At 35.3% G+C, this 5,795-nt stretch overlaps 2 long non-coding RNA genes across 4 annotated transcripts; one reads left to right on the top strand and one right to left on the bottom strand.

The window, feature by feature from the left end:
* Window positions 1-1,231: 1,231 nt before the first annotated feature.
* On the bottom strand, window positions 1,232-4,123 carry LOC104770856 (uncharacterized). Of its 3 annotated transcripts, XR_015585774.1 has the most exons (5): window positions 3,917-4,079; window positions 3,005-3,151; window positions 1,913-2,006; window positions 1,678-1,848; window positions 1,232-1,588 (listed from the first exon to the last, which is right to left on the bottom strand). It is a non-coding gene; the product is annotated as an uncharacterized LOC104770856 (long non-coding RNA). The 3 variants fall into 3 exon arrangements; XR_015585773.1 differs by lacking the exons at window positions 1,232-1,588; window positions 1,678-1,848; window positions 1,913-2,006 and adding an exon at window positions 2,353-2,607 and having other exon boundaries at window positions 3,911-4,123; XR_015585772.1 differs by lacking the exons at window positions 1,232-1,588; window positions 1,678-1,848; window positions 1,913-2,006 and adding an exon at window positions 2,353-2,607.
* Window positions 2,900-3,622, top strand: LOC147924414 (uncharacterized). The gene is made up of 2 exons (XR_015585775.1): window positions 2,900-3,197; window positions 3,293-3,622. It is a non-coding gene; the product is annotated as an uncharacterized LOC147924414 (long non-coding RNA).
* Window positions 4,124-5,795: the final 1,672 nt, after the last annotated feature.

Consider the following 5,795-nt stretch of genomic DNA (forward strand, 5'->3'; position numbering starts at 1 on the left):
ATTTATTTTATCGGTCGGTTCGGTTTAGTCGGTTATTTAGTCATTCTAATTTGAGGGTTGGCTGAGATATCGTCTATTGACGGCTGAATTATAATTAATCAGCGAGATTCTCGGGACGCAGCGAAAATCTCGCTGCACTCTGATTGGTGGATTCAGCGGTGGTTACTTCCCATAATCCCGTATAAATAGGTTTGAGAGCCTGAGAGATTGAAATATTCCAACCTCCACAACTTTCCAAGATATAGAGAGAAAGAGATGGTGACTACTCGATCTGCGTGGCTGAGACGGGCTCGGGAAAGGATAGCCGCTTCGGCGAGCGGTTCTAGCCGAACTGAAACGTCGAATAATCCCTCCGCCCAAGAGGGCGTGGAAACGTTCCGCGTTCGCGCACCTGTTCTGCATGTCGATATGACGGGTGCAGAAGGGAGCCTCGTATGTCAGGAACTCCGAAGGTATCGAGCTCGCCGCTATAGGCTGGGGCTCCGCTTATGGCGAGACGCCGTAGATTGGCCGAAGTCTGTCGGCTTTATTGTTTGGACGGGACTATTCGGGTCTCGAACAAAATAATCGCCGAAGGTTTCTTCTTGGAGAAGTGGCGTATGACCGGGCTGCTCGCCGTGCATGCGGCGTGCCAAGAGCTGGTGGCGAGTATGGAGGTGCCTCTCCTTTTTGAGGCCGACTGTCAACCTCTCGAAGATACCGTGCACCCGTTTACTGTGGATATCTGGGCCTACCGGGCTTCCATAAAGAGATTAAGGCGGTACGCCAATTTCCTGGAGTCGGCCGGCCCAATTTTCCGTGAGAGGCACTTGGTCGAGGGCCCGTGTTCGTTTTTGGAAGACTTGGCGTCAAGAGGCGTCGAAGTTCCGAGGGAGAAACTGGAGACCCTAAGGCAAGCTCGTCAGTTCTGGCGAACCGAACTGGACAAGGTAACGGTGGAGGAACCGCTGGCAGACGATCTATCAGGTCCACGGCCTCCACTTCGTCTGCAGGACCAACCCAGACGGTGATGGTGAAACCCCGACCGTTCCGGACTTAGAATTCGGACGGTTTTTTCTTTTTCTCATCTAGGACCCTGAGTCGTCGAAGGGGTTTTATTTTATCGGTCGGTTCGGTTTAGTTAATTAAACATACCAATTCAAAAATATCAAATTGGAAAATTTATTTTATCTGTCGGTTCGGTTTAGTCAGTTATTTAGTCATTCTAATTTGAGGGTTGGCTGAGATATCGTTTATGACGGCTGAGTTATAATTAATCATGACTGAGTTATAATTAATCATGACTGAGTTATAATTAATCATGATTGATAAAACACCACAACATAGAAAGTTCATATCAATTCCAAAAAAAAAAAAAAACAACGGAGCTTGACTAATCTCACAGATACTTGTTCAAGCTCTCAAACTTCTTCTCCAGCGCGTCATATTTTTTTTCCAAATACAAGATCATTTCTTCTTGAATCTCGATGCGCTTCTTGGATGCATCCAAGTCCTGCTTTATCTCATTCTTCTCCTCCTGAATAACCCTAAACTCTTCGCGCACTGCATCAGTCCACCACTTCCTGAAACCGCAACCTTGACCGGGACCCTTACAAATAGTACATAATTCATATTAGACTAAAAAAAAAGTCAGAAACAGAACACAAAACTCAAAAATAAGAGTACAAAAATCTTTACATCTGTGATGTCATACGGACAACTGAAATAACGTTCTCCTCTCGTGGTAGGATCATTAGAAGTGGCAACGAGAAGCACCGCACCGCAATTACACCCGATTGGAACGCCCTTGTCTCATCTCCGGATTTCGCCGTACCTCATTTTCATATTTATTTCATTACGATTCAGCTCCTACAGTTCCACAAACACAATATTAAGATAATGCTTTGAGATTTCAGATAGTCGAGAGATCTACCTCAGCTAGTGCTTCAGAAGCAGTTTTCTCATCAGCCCTGGAGTTGCCGCCGTAGATATCTCTATTTGCCATCATCTTGACTCGATCTCGATTACTAAAGCAACAAATCACAACAAATCCCTTAATTTATACTAAAACAATATATCAAACGACGTCGTTTGACAATAATATACTTGAAGGCTGAGTTTTGTTCTTTACACGACTGACTTAGGATAGTCAGTTAAATTAACAACTTTATTATGACTGACTTATGCAACAGACATAATAATGGTGTTACAGCTGAGTTATCCGACGGCCACCCTATTAATTTATTATATACCCGCTCGGGAATGCAAAAAGGGTTGTTGGGGAGACGCAAACAATAATTATGTTTCTTGTTATCATCCATACGCTTAATAAAAATATTTTAAACGATTTATTATTAAAAATAAAATCAAAAATTTGAATTCAAATTTTTATGTATTTTTATCTTCTTATAATTAAAAGAGGAGTACGCTTTTAAAAATGTCCGAAATCCTCACTGTATTTACAGCAATTGCCACTGAATACAGGACAATGAATCGATTAATTTAGCAGGGCCCAAAAATTTAAAATAAAAAAACCCCGACCCATTAAACGTAGGATCCGCGTCTTTTTCCAGCAAACCCGGTTCCATCTCTTTTGGGCCTCACACGAAAAAGGCCATATTAGCATTCCTATTTAATTATAAGAAGATTGTCCATCAGCCAATACTTGACACTATCGACAATCAATCTCAAGACTATTCCAAAGGATAAACTATGGAAACTATAAACACAATATTTACTGTATCAATCCCACCCTCAAATCTCTCTGCATTATCTCCATTTGCCTGACTATCAATCAACATTGATTTCAAATTCAATCACAATCATAATTTAATCCTAAACAGAACCAATAATCTCGCAATCATCAACCACTCAATCAATAACGGATCCTATACGATACCCTAAACTACTAGACCACTATAAATAATCCAACATTAAACACATTCATCACTCATCAAGCAAAAAAACATTTCTCAAGCATACAAGTCATTAGAACAAGAAACCAATGGTTGCATCTTACGCTTACCTCCGAGAGACGTGAAGCCAAAATCACTCAGTGATGTCCAGAAGCAGCCAAGTCATCTTTCAAAGAAAGAAGCTGTTCGAATGAACAAACCTCGGTACCCATAAGGGCTATCATTCACCTCACCCAAAATCACCAAGCTCGACCCGACTATTCCAAAGCACAAGCAAACAAATTAATTTTGACATCTCCAATGGTTCGTTTTCTTATACTTCTACTATGATAATACTGTGTTATATGAAGCCCTTCTATATGTCGTATTAAACATGCTCTTTTAAAAAAAAATGCCAGGTGACTCCATTTACAAAGTGAGTGTTGAAAAGGAGAAATCATATATTATTACCAAGCAAACTTCAATCATTATGTGAGCGATTTCATCGACAGATACAGAACTATATATATATATATGAGTTTGTTTCTAAACTTTGTCGAGATTGGTTGCTAATATCTTAGCTTCTTCCTTTTTTTTTTGGATCATAAAGTGGCACCTACGAAGCAAAACAATTGTACATATATATATATATATATGAAATTGTCAAATCTAAATTCACTAAACAACCCAAACCTTGCCTGTATTTTCTTCTATTAACAATCATGTAAGAATTTTTCTTGGCCAACCAATTAAGTTGTTGAATTCTTAACAAAATTGAGTACATAATCAATAGGTTAACTCTTATAACAATTGGCTGTCCAAGAAAGACATATTAAAAAGAGAAGAAGAAGACATATTAACGCGATGACTATAAGAATAGCTTAGCTATTCAAGAATCAATCGGAAATTTCGAAGTTTGATCCACTATCCGCCGATAAACTCTTTCGAGAACACCACTACATATCAATCAACAAATTGACTACGAACCCACGATTTCAGCAGCATACAATTCCGATTAAAAATCTCGAGAAGGATACCCATACATGGCGGCTGTGTGGTAAGGTCGTTGAGTAATTTCATCGGAAATCACTAGGAAGATGCAAGAAAAATTAGAAAAGAGGTGTGAGAAGATGGGAAAGTTTGAAGAATTGTAAAAAGAAAAAATAAAAGAAGAAAACGTCTTGTGGTGGAAGAAAGAAGAAGAAGAGAGAAGAAAGAAGGTCTATGGTCCATTTTATTAGTTAAGGCCCGAGTGATTAGTGGGTTTTCTTTGTGTATTTGTATTATTGTCTTTATTTCATATATTACACAGATTTGTAATAATAGATTAGAATTAATTAACTTACAAATTATATCCATTATTTTTTATACTAACCCAAAAAAATATTATACACACCTTTTTACTTTTTCACAGGTAATTTTACTTGAAATTTTTTCCAAACAAAAGTATTTTTAAGTTGTATATACATAAAAGGTATATAAACTAACCCACCGTATATAATTCTACAATACGAAACAAATTTAAAAATTTACAAATTATCCAATAATAAGTTTTAAATATTCTAATTTTAAGTTATAAACTATGTAAAACATAACAAAAAACGATATTGTTTTGTGTTGTAACACGGGTCCAAACAAGTTATAAGTTAAAACTTAAAATATTATAAACATTCAAAACTTATAGAGTATAAATATCACTGGATGGAACTATATGGTAGGACGGGTTTGGACCGACATTCATATCACTTTAAAATAATTTCACATGGTGCTACAACATGGGTAAATCATTTCATCCAGTGATTTTTTACACTTTTTCATATATCCATATATCCAATAACACATACCATTAACTACTGTAAGAATATATAATATTATAACATTTATATTAAAACTCAAAGAAACTTGATATATATATATATATATAAGTAAAAGATGAAAAAATTGCTTCGTGGTATACCACTGAGAAATTTGTAAAATATCAAACAATAAAAAAAATTATAATATGTAATTGACCATTTTTATTAAAAATAAAAATTATCTAACTCAAACAATAGAAAAACTGTCACAGGACATTAGAAAGTAATAATATGAAAACAATAGTCATTTTAACAACACACAAACTCTAAAAAATATATATTCCAATTCACAATACTAATATTAAATAACAACACTACACCAATATCAATATATGACCCCAAGAAAAACATAACCCTACTAATTCACTTTGATAAATAGTAAAACACTAAAACTTACACTTAAATTCGATGTATAATACAATAACTCTTACCCTAAATAACTAACAATCCAAAATACAGCAAACCCACAATATATTAAAAACACAATATATAGGAAAAATAGTCTCTCGATACTGCGGATTCAAACCTAATAGAGATTAAATAATTGCAAACTAAAATTTACTTAGTAATAAACATAAAAGATTATCTCATAAATTAGAAAACATTTGACCCGCGGTGTACCGCGGGTTCGAACCTAGTTTATTATTAAAGAAGGGGTTAGTAATTTGACTAAGTAGTGGCTGGGTTATTGACTTAAACGGCTGAGTTATGAGATATTTGTAAAATAAGGTTATTATAACTCAAAATTAAAATTTAGAATGGGAAAATGAATATTACTATTATTATAACCAATAAAAATAATAATTATAGACAAAAAGAGTGATTTTTACACATTCTGATCAAAATGTGTCAAACATACCAAAACATGTTGTTTAGGGGTTAGGATTAGGGTTAGGGTTTAAGGTTTAGGGTTAGATGAGGTAACATTATTTGTTTTTAATATAACAGTTTGGTTTTGGATATAATGTGTTTGGATTAAGGTGGTAATATGGATATACTAATATGAGTACCATTTTGAAATTAATTTTTAAAATTTTTTTTTTCGGTTATGTATATACTAATTGTT

The sequence above is a fragment of the Camelina sativa genome, chromosome 17 (assembly GCF_030686135.1).
Source record: "Camelina sativa cultivar CO46 ecotype springtype chromosome 17, ASM3068613v1".
Taxonomy (NCBI): Eukaryota; Viridiplantae; Streptophyta; class Magnoliopsida; order Brassicales; family Brassicaceae; genus Camelina; species Camelina sativa.